The sequence below is a fragment of the Mangifera indica genome, chromosome 7 (assembly GCF_011075055.1).
Source record: "Mangifera indica cultivar Alphonso chromosome 7, CATAS_Mindica_2.1, whole genome shotgun sequence".
NCBI lineage: Eukaryota > Viridiplantae > Streptophyta > Magnoliopsida > Sapindales > Anacardiaceae > Mangifera > Mangifera indica.
This window is the reverse complement of record NC_058143.1, coordinates 4,440,071-4,459,145: the sequence shown is the minus strand read 5'-3', so window position 1 is coordinate 4,459,145 and position 19,075 is coordinate 4,440,071. Positions and strand designations below refer to the sequence as shown.

Here is a 19,075-nt window from a genome sequence, read left to right as displayed (position 1 = left end):
AATATACCTCTTGTAGTACTTCAAGTTCCTCACAACAGACTCTCGGATTTCTATTTTTTTTTTTTTTTTAAAAGTCTGTCTCACTTTACACAATTTATATTCTAATGGTAGATTAAGAAAAAAGTGTTAAAACTGGTAAGACAGTAGGACAACTGAAAGATTAGGGCAGAAAAATATCAAGATAGGTCACATAAAAATTTGGGGAAGGAATAATTGAATGGCAGTCAATAAAATGGTGGCTTAGTAGTCGCATCAAACACCATCATTTTGTGATCCACAAAACCACATTGTTTTGTTTAGTTAGAAATTAAAAAAATAGCGTTGTGTAGGATACTCAAGAATTCATGGGTCAACTTTGATTTCTTAGAGAGATGAATTAAAATTAGACCAAGACCCTACTAGTTCCGCCAAAATTTCAACTAAAGTATATCCAATATTTGTCAATTCAGATAGAAACCAGAATTTATAATCGGATACCTAGTGATTTCAACTCCAATCATGTAATTTGCTCTTAACCCTAGCAGAGACTAAGCCACAGGGAGTTGAGTGGGGGTTGAAGCCCCCACTAACTTAATAATTTTTAAAAATGTACTCTTCGACTCTTATGTTAATTAATTTATTTTCTAGTAATATATGAGAAAATTGATTTGTAAAAAATATTATTTCAATTAGTAAGTCATCAAAGTGAAAAAGAAAATCTCAAATATGGAATTTTACTAAAGTTTTTTAAACTACGAAATTGGAAATACTTTTCAAAGTTATTGAAAATTGGAAATAATTTTCAAAGTTATTGCACCGCACAACACTTTCAAAGTGATTCGACAAAATTACATGCATAGAAAAAACTTTTTCCAGGAAAATTGGCACCTTAACATCTCTAATTTGCTATAAATATGTCTATATAATCAATATACCATATTCTCAAGCACAATCAATAAAAATGGCTGGCAAGTTCCCATCTGCGTACTTTCTGGTAACCTTGCTTTTAATTCTCCTCTTCTCTTCAACGATTTTTCCTTTTGCAGAAGCAGCAAAAACCAGTGAGTCAATCTTCTTTATATATTTCTCTTCAAATTCATATATTTTCTTTAATTAGTTCATTTAATTTAAAACAATGGATTTGCACATTGTGAGTGAGTCTATGCTTACGCTTGTGGAATCACCACAAACAAGTGAGCCCATTTCATTATATTAATTTCCTTCTATTAATGTCTCTTTGTGTAAAATAAATTCATGAGTATATTCATAATTATGCAAGATAAATGATTCAACTGATAACATAGCAATAATTTCGATGATTTTTGTAGAAGAGAAGACGGCAGCAGCACATGGCCACATGATTAATGGAATTAATTACTCTATTAAAATCGGTGTTCCAGGAAGCCCCTCGCCACCTGACAATCATAGTAACGTTCCGAATAATCCCATCGATGTCCCATAACAAAGTGATGCCTGAGGTGCCGAGTTGCTCAATCAATCAGCTTTTGCTATTAAAATAAGTGTTTCGTTAATGTATTTGATTTTTAAGATTCTACTCCAAGTTGGTTTATCATGTATGCTATATTTGTCTACATATAAATATTATACATAATTTATATAAATGTTGTTTACATAATGCCTTCGTATTATTCTAAATTAATATTGGTCGTCTTCTTTAGTTTATAGTCAATTCTTGTAATATCCATGGTTTCGCAGTTTTCTCTAATCATAAGAATTGATTTAGAAGAAAATTTATATGGTTAGATTAGGGTTTTTTTATCTCTATAAAGTTTATTGACAACACTGTGTTTTCACTTTTAAGTTTTAATAGTTAAATTAATAAGTAGAGACAATATTGTATTCATTCGAAGAATGGAGAATCCAAATTTAATTCGGCTATATAACACCTTTCAAAGAAAGAAGAGACAAAGATATTTTGAAAAACTATCATTCTGTAAATATATTTTTTAATTTAATTCAAAGATATTTAAATTTAATTCGGCCATACAAAATCTTTCAAAGAAGGATGAGAGAAAGATTGTTTTTTTACTGTCTATAGCCAATTCAAAGATATTTTAATTAGATGATATACTCAAGCCTCAAAGACAAAGATGAGATTCTAGAAAAGATGTCTGAATGTGTTTATATAAGAAGTTTTTTGGATACTAGACTGCTATGATAAGAACGTTTCTAAAACTTTGAAGCGCTTTTATAACACCACCTTGATTGTATTATTTATCGTTGATGCCTCATCAAACTTCATGCAATTAATTTTCTTAGGTGTCAAATCCCGCCTAGGGGTTCCATCTACAATATTATAATAATAAATAGACTTGTTAATTATAACTACTTTGACTATTGACTCAATATTTTCATCTAATAAACTAGTAGAAAAATACACTTGTATATATCAACAATAGGCATCGTATTGGCTTCCTTGGCAACTCAATCCCCAAATTTGACTATGCCATAAACTTTTATGTTTGAAAATAGTTCTAGTTTAAGCATTTTAGTTTCATGTTTATGTCTATCTAATGGGAACTATTTTACTAATTCAAATATCAAACAAGACCTCTTAAACTATTTATATTTTGTAAATGGGTTTAACAAATCACGAACTTTTGTTATAATAAAATTATGCATACATATTTTAATACACAATTTAGATATACAAATAATGTGTCATTATATGATTTGATAATTATAAATCAAAGATAAAGTAATAGTCAATTACATAGTGACATATTGTCTATGTACTTAAATTATATACCAAAAATATGTACACATAATATTGTTTTTTTTTTATAATAACATTTTTCAGTTTGATTTTCCACAATATTGTGGTCACATATTTTGCATTATGTGATCATATTCCTATAAGGAATTTGTATCTTTTGGATACATCATTCTCTGTATCTATTGATATGGTACCATTTTGATCTTAATTTTTTTATATTATACTATCTTTTGATAAATAATTATTATAATCATTATCTTTTGATATGATTAGGCACGTTGATTGGGTCAAGCAAGCTTGAAACTTAATTGTTCAACTCATAAGAAAATCCTCTTTGGAAAGAATAGAATTTGGGTCTTTGGCTTACCTAAACAAAAAAATTTATTCATTAATTTCTCAAGCTTAGGCTTCAACAAAGGTTGCTCAAGCCTAAGCCCTGTAAGACCCCAAAAATATAGTGTTAACTTATGTTGATGTTGTGTTTAAATAGTATTTGTTAATTTGTTTCACGTTTGAATTGGAATAAGTTTAAAATAAGCTTAAATATTAAATACAAAGTTACTCAATCAAACAAAGTATTGATTGGTTCAAGCTCTACTCAATCACATTTAGGTCTAACTAGAGCTTGGAAGTTCTTGACTCGAGCTCTAACTTACCATTAAACTTCAAAACTAACTCAACTAGTCAAATTATTGTTAAACTTCAAAACTAATATATTTATCAATAACATTTAAAATCACGGTGTAAGATTTTTGTGGTGTAAATACAATATTTTCAACTTCTAAAGGTGTATTGATATTTTATTTTAGCCGAGTCGTAAGCTCGCAAACTCATTCAGCTATGCAATAACAAGCTCAAGCTTGAACTTAGCTCAATAATAATTTACCCAAGTCCCATGTAGCTCAATAATAATTTTTGTCGTGATTTTATGTTGATACACTGTTTAATATTGTGATTTTATATTGTTTATTGTTTAAAATTGTTATAATATTGTTTAATATTGTATTGATAGTTAAAAAATATAAAAATTCAGGTTTAGATAAAAATCAGATGAAGAACAGGTTGACATTAATGCCAACCTCTTGAATTTTATTTTTATGTCTATTTAAACGTAGTTTTTATTCCTCTCAATTCTTTTGTCCATCCTCTGGTGTTTAGGAAGTGGTGGTGGAGTTCCTAGGTTGGTGGATTTATCCTTTATGCCTTGGCTATGCTTATGTTCCAATTTGATGTCATTTCAATCTGTGTATTGTTTTCTTTATCTTAGCAGAGAGTTACATAAAAATTACAAAATTACCGCTACCATCTTCTTCCATTTTTGATTGTCTTGCCTTGATCATAATTTATACATCATTTGATGATATGATAGTTTAATGTGTTATAAATATATGTGTATGAAGCTTGGCTGCATTGGTTTGCATTTAAGGCCTAATTTGAAGAAATTGTAAAGTAATGCAATTTGAAGTGAATAATATTTTCTAGCTCACCCCTTTTGGATTTATTGCTCATGCATGGTGTTATGCATCAGTTTGGTACAAGAGCATTGGTTGTTTGTGCAAGATAATTGTGATATTTTTCATTTTAGAGTTATTTTTTTCCGAAAGATACTGTTCACCAATGAGTACTGTTTACAACACATAAACTTTGCCTAAACACAGGTGTTTTTATGTTTTTAAGTTTATTTTTAGTCAAGATAGTAAAAGCTATATTTAAGATTCTTTATGGAGAGCAATGGATTGAAGGTGATGATAATGTGACAAGATATGTTGACAAGAGTAAGAGAAGGATGTGTGTTAACACAAGTATTGATTTTGAAGGATTCATTGCGAGAACAAGTTATAGTCTAAGACTCAATCGAAGGCAATCAAATATGCACATATTTACCCTAGGTGATGAGGGTCTAATGGATGTGGTAGACGATGATGATCTGAAGTTATTCATGGTTAAAGCAAGAAGTTTACGAGGATCAACCAAACTCTATGTTAACAAAAGTCCAATTGATGAAAGGGGCAATCAACAAGCTGAATATGTTCATAAGGAAGAAAGGGAGAATCATCCATAAAGTTTCCAAGAGTTTGGTGGGAATTATGGTGATGATAATAATGATAACGTCGTGGATAAGGATTATGAAGTAGAGGTTAATGAAGAGAAGGATGATGGTGATAAATTCTCTAGGTTTGATCAGAACATGTACAATGTTCCAAGTCAGGACGCTGGGAAAAGTCAAAGTCATGCTTATAATGAAGGGGCTGAATGTAGCACAAGACGTCACGACTTTATAAATATTAGAACATATCCAACTGACATAGCAACTGACACACAGGCATGGCTACCTCATGCATGGTTGTCTATCACTCTAAATTCACATTTTATCATTTGTTTAACATTCAATCAATTGCACATTAATCATAATTATACAAAATGACTATTATGCACTTGAGAGATACACATAAGGGGGCATTTGGTTTGGGTAATGTTTTATTATCAAATTGGGGAGATAACCTTGAAGATAGATTACTGAGAAAATTATTGGGTATAAATTATCACTACGTTTCATAAAATTTGATAAAAATAGATGACATAAAAATTAATGTGTTTCGTTAACAGTAATAAAAAAAATACTAGTAAATTATTTTACTTAAATGCCTTTGAATATAAATATTTTTTTATTATTTGTTATATTAATTAAAAATAAATTTATTTTTGTCTTAAAAATTAATAAATAATAATATTATTATAATAAAATCAAGATTAACTTAGTAATATTTTAATACCTAGGATAAAGGTGGTAATCAGATTACCACATATATTACTTGTCATGTCAGTATTGGTAATAGAAACTTACTGTAATCTTTTATTACTAACAAATCAAACGAGATAATGTAAGTAATAAAATATAGATTACCAAGGTAATCTTTAAAACACTCTAACCAAATGACCCTTAAGTGTTACAAGAGATGACCTAAGACACCAATGAGGAGACGACTATCAACATCAAAGTACAAAGAAGATGATATGCAAGTAAGGGATTTTAACTAGGAGTCTTAATTAAAAAAGATAGAATGCATAACTTAAAGTTGTTGAAGCGGAAACACCTTTCAAAACATGTAATGCTTCTCAGATTTTTTATTATTTTTTAAACGAACCTGAAAGTTTCTAAAACCAATTTACAAAACGATATTGTTTTACCTATTATTTAGGTAAATCAACATTGTGAATGAGCTACAAACTCAAACAATGCATTCGAGCCATCGATTTGAGTCATAATTCAAATCTAACTATTTTTATTCGAGTCAATCTCAAGCAAACCTTAATTTCAACTCGACGAATTTTAGCTTAATTCTAGGTAGATTATTTTTTATTCAAGTTAAACTCGAGCAGAGAAATGTTCAGGGCCAGTTCGGTTCATGTCCATCTCTAGTCTTTCATATATCCATAAGATAAATTCCTTATGGTCATTATCGTGAACAATATGCAAATAGAGAACTATTCTCTACCCTATTGACAAGTTTTAGTGTTTATTTTTTCATTGAATTTTCACATATTTATTTGGTGGCGTTTAATTCCACCAATATTATTGAATTTTAAACATGTTGATCTGTACTGTGGTCTCTCTGTAGTATTAAGAAATCTGTATTATGAGTTATACAAATACGGTAATTTTTCGAAAAGAAAATGTAGAACACTGAATCAAATATACCTCTTGTAGTACTTGAAGTTCCTCACAACAGACTCTCGGATTTCTATTTTTTTTTTTTTAAAGTCTGTCTCACTTTACACAATTTATATTCTAATGGTAGATTAAGAAAAAAGTGTTAAAACTGGTAAGACAGTAGGACAACTGAAAGATTAGGGCAGAAAAATATCAAGATAGGTCACATAAAAATTTGGGGAAGGAATAATTGAATGGAAGTCAATAAAATGGTGGCTTCGTAGTCGCATCAAACACCATCATTTTGTGATCCACAAAACCACATTGTTTTGTTTAGTTAGAAATTAAAAAAATAGCGTTGTGTCGGATACTCAAGAATTCATGGGTCAACTTTGATTTCTTAGAGAGATGAATTAAAATTAGACCAAGACCCTACTAGTTCCGCCAAAATTTCAACTAAAGTATATCCAATATTTGTCAATTCAGATAGAAACCAGAATTTATAATCGGATACCTAGTGATTTCAACTCCAATCATGTAATTTGCTCTTAACCCTAGCAGAGACTAAGCCACAAGGAGTTGAGTGGGGGTTGAAGCCCCCACTAACTTAATAATTTTTAAAAATGTACTCTTCGACTCTTATGTTAATTAATTTATTTTCTAGTAATATATGAGAAAATTGATTTGTAAAAAATATTATTTCAATTAGTAAGTCATCAAAGTGAAAAAGAAAATCTCAAATATGGAATTTTACTAAAGTTTAAACTACGAAATTGGAAATAATTTTCAAAGTTATTGAAAATTGGAAATAATTTTCAAAGTTATTGCACCGCACAACACTTTCAAAGTGATTCGACAAAATTACATGCATAGAAAAAACTTTTTCCAGGAAAATTGGCACCTTAACATCTCTAATTTGCTATAAATATGTCTATATAATCAATATACCATATTCTCAAGCACAATCAATAAAAATGGCTGGCAAGTTCCCATCTGCGTACTTTCTGGAAACCTTGCTTTTAATTCTCCTCTTCTCTTCAACGATTTTTCCTTTTGCAGAAGCAGCAAAAACCAGTGAGTCAATCTTCTTTATATATTTCTCTTCAAATTCATATATTTTCTTTAATTAGTTCATTTAATTTAAAACAATGGATTTGCACATTGTGAGTGAGTCTATGCTTACGCTTGTGGAATCACCACAAACAAGTGAGCCCATTTCATTATATTAATTTCCGTCTATTAATGTCTCTTTGTGTAAAATAAATTCATGAGTATATTCATAATTATGCAAGATAAATGATTCAACTGATAACATAGCAATAATTTCGATGATTTTTGTAGAAGAGAAGACGGCAGCAGCACATGGCCACATGATTAATGGAATTAATTACTCTATTAAAATCGGTGTTACAGGAAGCCCCTCGCCACCTGACAATCATAGTAACGTTCCGAATAATCCCATCAATGTCCCATAACAAAGTGATGCATGAGGTGCCGAGTTGCTCAATCAATCAGCTTTTGCTATTAAAATAAGTGTTTCGTTAATGTATTTGATTTTTAAGATTCTACTCCAAGTTGGTTTATCATGTATGCTATATTTGTCTACATATAAATATTATACATAATTTATATAAATGTTGTTTACATAATGCTTTCGTATTATTCTAAATTAATATTGGTCGTCTTCTTTAGTTTATAGTCAATTCTTGTAATATCAATGGTTTCACAGTTTTCTCTAATCATAAGAATTGATTTAGAAGAAAATTTATATGGTTAGATTAGGGTTTTTTTATCTCTATAAAGTTTATTGACAACACTGTGTTTTCACTTTTAAGTTTTAATAGTTAAATTAATAAGTAGAGACAATATTGTATTCATTCGAAGAATGGAGAATCCAAATTTAATTCGGCTGTATAACACCTTTCAAAGAAAGAAGAGACAATGATATTTTGAAAAACTATCATTCTGTAAATATATTTTTTAATTTAATTCAAAGATATTTAAATTTAATTCGGCCATACAAAATCTTTCAAAGAAGGATGAGAGAAAGATTGTTTTTTTACTGTCTATAGCCAATTCAAAGATATTTTAATTAGATGATATACTAGGGATGGCAATTTGGGCCCGACTTTAGGGGCCCCGACCCTAACAGGGAGGGGATTCCCCGATAAAAACGGGGAAAGGGGCGGGGATGGGGATAAAAAAAATCCCCGTAATCGGGGACGGGTCGGGGACGGGGATACATGTGTCCCCGCCCCTCCCCTCCCCTCCCCTCCCCGCCCCTCCCCTCCCCATCCCCTCCCCTCCCCATCCCCTCCCCTCCCCTCCCCTCCCCATCCCCTCCCCACCCCCTAAATCTAATATATTAATATAATAATTTATAAACTATTAAGTTTTAGAAAATTTTACATTATGATTTATTAAAATTATAACTTTAATTTTACTAATTTTTGAATTATCAATTATTAGTTTTTACTAATTTCTAAACTATTAATATAATATATTAAAAAAACCTAGAATTTCATTATCATAAAATGTAAATGCACCAAATTAATTTTATTTCAACTTCAAAACTTAGTTAGTCAATCCACTAGGTTTTACACACAAAAAATAATAAATTATAAACTTAATAAAATCAATTGAAGTGAATGAAAAGTGTTAAATTTAATGTTATTATAAAATTACCCTAAATCACATACATGAAGAGCTACTAATGAAGAGATTGATTATTGCATATTGTTAGATTTTATAAAAACTTTATATTTGAACTAAAATAACAAAGAATATTTTATAGCTCTTGTAGCAAATGATAGTTTGGAAAAATATGATTTATTTTATTTATTGAAATATATAAAAAAATTAAAATTTATATTTATGGGTATGGGGAGGGGATTTTTCCCCGCGGGGACGGGGCGGGGATGGGGAGGGGATTTTTCCCCACGGGGACGGGGCGGGGATGGGGAGGGGATTTTCCTTCGCGGGGAGGGGATGGGGATTATTTTTTATCCCCGCAACGGGGACGGGGCGGGGACGGGGATTGATATCCCCTACGGGGACGGGGACGGGGATTGATATCCCCTCCCCGCCCCTCCCTATTGCCATCCCTATGATATACTCAAGCCTCAAAGACAAAGATGAGATTCTAGAAAAGATGTCTGAATGTGTTTATATAAGAAGTTTTTTGGATACTAGACTGCTATGATAAGAGCGTTTCTAAAACTTTGAGGCGCTTTTATAACACCACCTTGATTGTATTATTTACCGTTGATGCCTCATCAAACTTCATGCAATTAATTTTCTTAGGTGTCAAATCCCTCCTAAGGGTTCCATCTACAATATTTTAATAATAAATAGACTTGTTAATTATAACTACTTTGACTATTGACTCAATATTTTCATCTAATAAACTAGTAGAAAAATACACTTGTATATATCAACAATAGGCATCGTATTGGCTTCCTTGGCAACTCAAACCCCAAATTTGACTATGCCATAAACTTTTATGTTTGAAAATAGTTCTAGTTTAAGCATTTTAGTTTCATGTTTATGTCCATCTAATGGGAACTATTTTACTAATTCAAATATCAAACAAGAGCTCTTAAACTATTTATAATTTGTAAATGGGTTTAACAAATCACGAACTTTTGTTATAATAAAATTATGCATACATATTTTAATACACAATTTAGATATACAAATAATATATCATTATATGATTTGATAATTATAAATCAAAGATAAAGTAATAGTCAATTACATAGTGACATATTGTCTATGTACTTAAATTATATACCAAAAATATGTACACATAATATTATTTTTTTTATTATAATAACATTTTTCAGTTTGATTTTCCACAATATTGTGGTCACATATTTTGCATTATGTGATCATATTCCTATAAGGAATTTGTATCTTTTGGATATATCATTCTCTGTATCTATTGATATGGTACCATTTTGATCTTAATTTTTTTATATTATATTATCTTTTGATAAATAATTATTATAATCATTATCTTTTGATATGATTAGGCACGTTGATTGGGTCAAGCAAGCTTGAAACTTAATTGTTCAACTCATAAGAAAATCCTCTTTGGAAAGAATAGAATTTGGGTCTTTGGCTTACCTAAACAAAAAAATTTATTCATTAATTTCTCAAGCTTAGGCTTGAACAAAGGTTGCTCAAGCCTAAGCCCTGTAAGACCCCAAAAATATAGTGTTAACTTATGTTGATGTTGTGTTTAAATAGTATTTGTTAATTTGTTTCACATTTGAATTGGAATAAGTTTAAAATAAGCTTAAATATTAAATACAAAGTTACTCAATCAAAGTAGGTGAACGTAGAGCCACAATCAAACAAAGTATTGATTGGTTCAAGCTCTACTCAATCACATTTAGGTCTAACTAGAGCTTGGAAGTTTTTGACTCGAGCTCTAACTTACCATTAAACTTCAAAACTAACTCAACTAGACAAATTATTGTTAAACTTCAAAACTAATATATTTATCAATAACATTTAAAATCATGGTGTAAGATTTTTGTGGTGTAAATACAATATTTTCAACTTCTAAAGGTGTATTGATATTTTATTTTAGCCGAGTCGTAAGCTCGCAAACTCATTTAGCTACGCAATAACAAGCTCAAGCTTGAACTTAGCTCAATAATAATTTACCCAAGTCCCATGTAGATCAACTCGTTCATAACCCTATCCAAACCCGTATCATTATAAAATTTCTAACCATAATTTAATTAAATGTAACATAAATTGCATTAAAATTTTATAAACAAAAAAAAAATCAGCAAACTTCGTTTCCACTCTTAATAATTGAATTATGTATTATATCGTACATCAAAAATCTAATTTTTATATTATATATTGCATATCATATCATATTATAACATATATTTTTTTAAAATAATAATAATAAAATAGTAAAACAATCGATTAATATATCATCATCTTAGAAAATATTAAAAACATCTCTAAAATTTTATAATTTCTCATATACACCCTTATTACATCAGTATTTTTCTAAAAAAGTGTATCAACCTATATTGATGAGATATATTGTATTGTACAATATATTCATCGTACTATGCTAATTTTCGACACATATTAGAATATGTATAATTTTTTACATGTTTTGTATCTATCATATACAAATAATTATGGATACATTATTAAGCTCTCTGTATAGAATGACTAAATTACCTTGCATCATTTAACAAAATTTAACCACCTTGTTTGATCTTTGGGATTAAAATGACCTCTTTCCTGATTTTACTGGACGAGTAGGGCTATAAATTTCTTCAAACAAAAGGGGGAAAATTTACTAAGGCCAAATGACTATTTCTTGCCCAAAATAATTTTCACATTTTAAGTTTTAAATAGTAAAATTCTCACCCATCATTTATTTACGATAGTAAATTCTATTTTATTTTACTAAAAATTGATTATTTCACCTTTTAATTAAAATTACAAAAATCACATTAACACTTATTTAAATACCAAATTATTAAAATAAACTTATTAATTTAAATATTTATTTAATAGACTCTTAAAATTATTAAAACTCTAACTAATTTAAAAATATTATTTTTGTTTAATTTTTTTAAAATATAATTATTATTTTTAAAATTATTTGAAAAATATTAAAATTTTAAAATACTTTTGAACTTTTTCTGATTTTAAAAATTCTTAAAAATTTTATATAACACCTATAATATTTTAAAAAATTATAATTGAATTCAAACATAAAAGGAAAAAATAAAATAGCCATGCCATGGGCATTTTCTTTCGCGAAGACGACATTCGGGAATCTTGAAAGTTAAAAAGTGGAAAATTTTCATTTAGCAAATCCTGGAATGGAAATAGTCTTTTGGCGGCTATAAATCTCTAAGGTTGGTGGCGAAAGCAGTTGAGTTTTACTCTTCAACTTTCTTCTCTTGTTCCCAGTTTTCATCGACAAAATTCTCAAACTAAACCAACAAAAATGCTGCAGATTCGCTCCATTTTAACTTCTCAACGAAGCTTAAGACCGTCCAAATTATTCCCATTTCATTCTTCCCGTTTGTGTTATTCAGCGGCTGCAGTTGAATCTGAGAGAACTATCAGAGAAGGCCCTAGACACGACTGGTCCAAAGATGAGATCAAGTCCATTTACGACTCTCCTGTTCTCGATCTCCTCTTCCATGGAGTTAGTTTCAACTATTAATCTCTTGTTTGCAGCTTTAGTTTTTGCGGGTTATGTTTAGAATTGTGTTTTGATAGTTTAGTTTCTTGTTTGGAAGTCCGTTATTTATCTGTGCTAATCTTTTTATTGGTTTCTGAGATTGTGTAGACTTCTCAGTGTGATAATTATGGTTAATTGGTAAAGTTAATTTTGGTTGTGGGTGTTTATATGCGAGAGCCCTTGGACCCTCTAGAAAAATTAATCAATAGGAAGGAAAATCCATGGACTGACACATTGTCTCCACGTGTATGAACGGCAAATTAGCTCCAAAAAGGCCTACGGTATCGAGGGTTACTGGTCTCTTGAATCCACCCAATAGACCTTTAAGTCGCCTAATTGTTAAGAGTCAAGTGGTAGCTTAATGAGTTTGGTGTTCTGTGCAAGATTTTTCTAGTTTGCTTAAAATGTTTCTTGTTTGATGATGTGACTTCCAATGCAACAGTGGTTATAAAATTCTTGAGTTAATTGGAGGCTGTTTCTGATTTTAGGCTCAAGTTCACAGACACGCTCATAACTTCAGGGAGGTGCAGCAGTGCACTCTTCTCTCTATCAAGACCGGTGGCTGTAGTGAGGATTGTTCGTATTGTCCTCAATCCTCAAGATACAACACTGGAGTAAAAGCACAAAAGCTAATGACTAAGGAAACTGTGATGCAGGCAGCACAGAAAGTAAGAAGTTTATTTTACTACTTTTTATCACACTATTTAATATAATTGATTGATGTTATTCTATGTTGTATTGAGTCACTCTTTGTGTCCCAGCTGCGTTGCTAAGAGATCTTGAATTAAGGTGTCAGCACGTATTATGTTTTTTTCCCCTCACAGTGATAATTATTTGCTATCTTGGTTACTTACAGTATCAATTAAGAGAGATTACTTTTTTTAATTAGTCAATGGAGTTCAGTGAAAGAGCAATTTAATCATTCCAGTTCTACTCTAACATAAACAATCTGTGTAAGTTTTGAACAAATTGATCAAATGAATATTTTTCTGAAAAATGACTCTGATTGGTTTGTTATAGTCTCAAGTTAGTTTTTATTTCAAATATCTATGGACTATTGGTAAATTCATATTGTATTACATGTAACACAATGCTATAACCATGGTGTCATATTTTTATGCAATGCTATAACTATGGTGTCAACATCTTTATTTCTTTTATTAGGCAAAGGAGGCTGGCAGTACACGTTTTTGTACGGGTGCTGCATGGAGAGACACAATAGGGAGGAAGACCAATTTCAACAACATCCTTGAATATGTGAAAGAAATAAGGTAACAAGTCAACATTTAAGAAAAAATTATTTTGGTAAAAGAAGAAGTTGAGATCTGGTTGTACTTGAATACCTTTTTTAACATAAATGAGTTCATTATACCATACTGTGGAGACACATTACCACAAATTTATCAAACGAGTGAGCAGGTTGTATTCATACCATATGAGTTCTCTTTTCTTCTTATTGTCATATTTGTTTATGTTTATTTTCTTCTTGTCTTGGAACTATTTGGAAAGGACTTCTGATCATAACGTAAAGCCATGTGTTGAGGAAAATTTCACTATGTTAATAATAAAAAAGAGCTAAAAAATATTGCCAAGTATTTCCAGTCAATTTATAACATATGCTCTGCAGCTGTTAATCCTTTCTGTTCAGCAAATGTCTGTGGACTGGCACCGCTGATTTATATTTACTGCATTTTCAATTGAGTTTTTTTTGTCAATTTTGTTGATCATGATTTTTTTTTTTCCTTCCCAAATTGAAAGGACTATAATGCACAGATGTCCTTTCGATTTTTTTGGTGCTGTGAAATTCTGACATTTCAATTAACCTGTGTTAGGGTTTTTATTATGTTCATCTAATGGAAAATCTGTCTTCTGAATCTGCCATGTACCAGGGAAATGGGGATGGAGGTATGCTGTACATTAGGCATGCTGGAGAAGCAGCAGGCTTTAGAACTCAAGAAAGCAGGCCTTACAGCATATAACCATAACCTTGATACCTCCAGAGAATATTTATCCGAATATTATCACTACAAGAAGTTATGATGAACGCTTGGAAACCCTTAAACATGTCCGTGAAGCTGGGATTAATGTCTGTTCAGGTGATTTGGTAATAAAAGTTGAATTTGGTTTCTTCTTAAAATTGGTATGCACAGATTTTTTTATCTGGCTGTATCATCTGGATTGAATAGGGAGAATAGGAAAGTCCACCAGTGGCAAAAAATGAAAAAGGAAAGATCCATGTTTATGTTGGACAGTCTTGTTTGACTTGCCTGGCAACTTTTTGGACAAAAGGTCCTCGATTAAAATTATTGGCGCCACACTATTGTATGATAAAATTTCTTATATTCCCTTAATTGGGTTTACATCACTTGCCACTTGATGTAAAAATTAAGAAAATAAACTTTTTTTTTTTTACTATTTCAAATCTGCCATCATGATGGCTTTCCATGCTGTTTTCCTAACGTGAAAAGATATGATCTGTATCATTAATTTGTTTTTTAACAATCGTGTTGAATTGAACATGTGTCATTTGGTACTTTGGCTTATCAATTTCATGTCTTCTGTTTTAACACTAGGGTGACTCCTGGAAAACCTCGCTGCTTTCTTTTTCTTCAATGATAAATTGGATCTTTTCTTTGATAAAGCAAATTTGAATATTGGGGTCACTTTTAAATGTTGTTAACGGGAGGAATAATAGGCCTTGGAGAGGCAGAGGAAGACCGAGTTGGTTTGTTGCATACTTTGGCAACTCTCCCAACTCATCCAGAGAGTGTTCCCTTCAACGATTCTTCCGTTTGCGGAAGCAGCAAAAACCAGTGAGTCAATCTTCTATATATATTTCTCTTCAAACTCATATATTTTCTTTAATTAGTTCATTAATTTAAAACAATGGATTTGTACATTGTGAGTGAGTCTACGCTTACGCTTGTTGGAATCACCACAAACAAGTGAGCCCATTTGTTTATATTAATTTCCATCAATTAATATCTCTTTGTATAAAATAAATTCATGTGTATATTCATAATTATGCAAGATAAATGATTCAACTGATAACAAAGCAATAATTTTGATAATTTTTGTAGAAGAGAAGACGGCAGCAGCACATGGCCACATGATTAATAGAATGAATTACTCTATTAAAGTCGGTGTTATAGGAAGCCCCTCACCACCTGACAATCACGGTCTCGGTGCTATCAATAACCCATAACAAAGTGATGCATGAGGTGGCGAGTTGCTCAATCGATCAGCTTTTGTTATTAAAATAAGTGTTTCCTTGTATTCGGTTCATCATGTGTGCTATTTCTGTCTACATACAAATATTATACATAATTTATATAAATGTTGTTCACGTAATGTCTTCGTATTTTTCTTAATTAATATCGGTCGTCTTCTTTAGTTTATAGACAATTCATGTAATATCTATGGTTTCACATTTTCCTCTTATCATAAGAATCAATTCAAAAGAAAATCTATATTGTTAGATGTGGGTATTTTTTCTCTATAAAGTATCATGTATGAGGTTTATTGACAAGACTACTTTTTCATGATTACGTTTCGATGGTTAAATTAAAAAGTAATGACAATATTGTATTCATTCAAAGAATGGAAGATCCAAATTTAATTCCGCGATACAAAACCTTTCAAAGAAAGATGAGTTAAAGATATTTTGAAAAACTATCATTCTATACAAATGTTTTTAAATTTAATTCTAAGATATTTAAATTTAATTCTGCCATACAAAACCATTCAAAGAAAGACGAGCGAAAGTTTGTCTTTCCATAGTTAATAACCAATTCAAAGATATTTTTGTTAGAGGATATACTCAGACCTGAAAGATAGATAAGATTCTAAGGAAGTTGTAAGAAGGTGTCTATATAGGAAGTTTTTCAGATATTTGAAAGCTATGATAAGAGCGTTTCTAAAACTTTGAAGCTCTTTTATAACCTACCCTGATTGTATTCTTTATTCTTGATGTCTCATCAAACTTCATGGAAAAAATTTTCTGAGGTGTCAAATCTATTCAAGGGGCTCCATCTACAACAATATAATAACAAATGGGATATTGAATTTTTTTACCCTTTTTTTAATCGTGTGTACAGATATGTCATTCATCTAAAACCCTAAACAAAAATACCATAATAGTAATTCATTTCCCTTAAATACCCTGTTAATGTAACTTATGCAGAAAAAGAGAATATTATCTCTCTCTTTGTCCTTAACCTTCCAGTAAGGGACGAAATCTCTGTAGCATGAAAAAAATTTCTTCAACAGAGATTACACCTGTGATTGAACAATAAAACCCATGGGAAAACCATTATAAATAATTCAACTTTGACATAAGGAAGGGAGAGACGAAAATTGTCAATTTACTTAGGGAATTAACATCCTTTGCAAAGATTTCACAGCAAAATCATTCACATTCAACTCAGTCTTGATTCAAGCTCATATTTTAATGTGTTTTTTTAATGAACATTTGAAAATCAGATAATGTATGGTAGATTCATGTTTATGACTTCATGTGAAATATAATTTTGTTATGATTTTATATTATTAGACTATTTAATATTGTGATTTCATGTTGTTTTATTGTTTAAAGTTATTATAATATTGTTTAATATTGCATTGACGGTTAAAAAATATAAAAATTCAGGTCTAGATAAAAATCAGATGAAGAACAGGTTGGTATTAACGCCTACCCATTGAATTTTTTTTTTTTATGTCTATTTAAACATAGTTTATATTCCTCTCAATTCCTTTATCCATCCTCTTGTTTAGGAAGTGGTGGTAGAGTTCCTAGGTTGGTGGATTTATCCTTTATGCCTTGATTATGCTTATGTTCCAATTTGATGTCATTTCAATCTGTGTACTGTTTTTTTTATCTTAGTAGGGAGTTGTATAAAAATTACAAAATTGCCACTACCATTTTCTTCCATTTTTTATTGCCTTTCCTTGATCATAATTTGTACATCATTTGATGATATGATAGTTTAATGCGTTATAAATATATGTGTATGAAGCTTGGCTACATTGGTTTGCATTTGAGGCCTAATTTGAAGAAATTGTAAAGTAGTGCAATCTGGAGGGAATAATATTTTCTAGCTCACCCCTTTTGGATTTATTGCTCATGCATGGTGTTATGCATCAGTTTGGTACTAGAGCATTGGTTGTTTGTGCAAGCTAACTGTGATTTTTTTTATTTTGGAGTTATTATTTTTTATCGAGAGATACTGTTCACCAGTGAGTACTGTTTACAGCACATATATTTTGCCAAAACACAGATGTTTTTAGGTTTATTTTTAGTTAAGATGGAAAAAGCTAAATTTAAGATTCTTGATGGAGAGCAATGGATTGAAGGTGATGATATTGTGACAAGATATGTTGATGGGAATAAGATAGGGATGTTGTGAATCTATGACATAAAACTAATGGCAATCTTGTAATTAAGAGCAAAAGTTTAGGCTATAGTTATTGTTCAGGTGCAGTTTTGTCTTTGCTTGATTAAGTTTTTTAACTAATGGATATTAACCATTAGTTGGTTTTGAGAAAGAAAAGAGGGAAAGGCATTTTACGTTGGTTGTTTCTTTAGAAGAAAAATAGGTTGCCTTTGGCGTGAATATTATTTTCTCTCTGGGTCCTCATATCTTCTCTGCTAGGGTTTATAAGAAATGTATGAATCCACTATATTTTCTTAGATCTAGCTATCTAAACACTTGAGTCAGTGTACAAGGTTGTTGTGGTACTCGAGTTTAGAAAGGACTCGAGTCGGCAAGGCTGGATTCGATTCCGTTTGTGTCTATATTACTAGACTGGCTTCTTAATCTGTAAGTTGTACTATTTTTCTTACTAATTAGTGGATTTGCTAGAGGATTCCTCTGCCTTGGATGTAGGGTTCTAATCTTTTGAACCCAAACCAAGCAAATTTGGTGTGTTGATTTGTGTATGGTTTATTATATGGTTCTTGTGCAATTCTTGACTGAAAATCGGTCCGAATCTTTGATATATATTCAAACTTGGTAAAATAAAACATTAACAGATGTGTGTTAACACAAGTATTGATTTTGAAGGATTCATTACGAGAATAAGTTATCATCTAAGACTCGATCAAAGGCAATCAAATATGCACATATTTACCTTAGGTGATGTTGGTCTAATGGATATTGTAGACGATGATGATCTGAAGTTTCTGATGGTTAAAGCAAGAAGTTTACGAGGATCAACCAAACTCTATGTTAACAAAAGTCCAATTGATGAAAAGGGTAATCAACAAGCTAAAGATGTTCATAAGGAAGAAAGGGAGAATCATCCACAAAGTTTCCAAGAGTTTGGTGGGAATTATGGTGATGATAATAATCATAACGACGTGGATGAGGATTATGAAGTAGAAGTTAATGAGGAGGATGATGATGATGATAAATTCTCTAGGTTTGATGAGAACATGTACGATGTTCCAAGTCAGGACGCTGACAAAAGTCAA

At 30.7% G+C, this 19,075-nt stretch overlaps 1 pseudogene; it reads left to right on the top strand.

The window, feature by feature from the left end:
- The first annotated feature begins 12,333 nt into the window (after nucleotides 1-12,333).
- On the top strand, nucleotides 12,334-15,420 carry LOC123221386 (annotated as a pseudogene).
- Nucleotides 15,421-19,075: the final 3,655 nt, after the last annotated feature.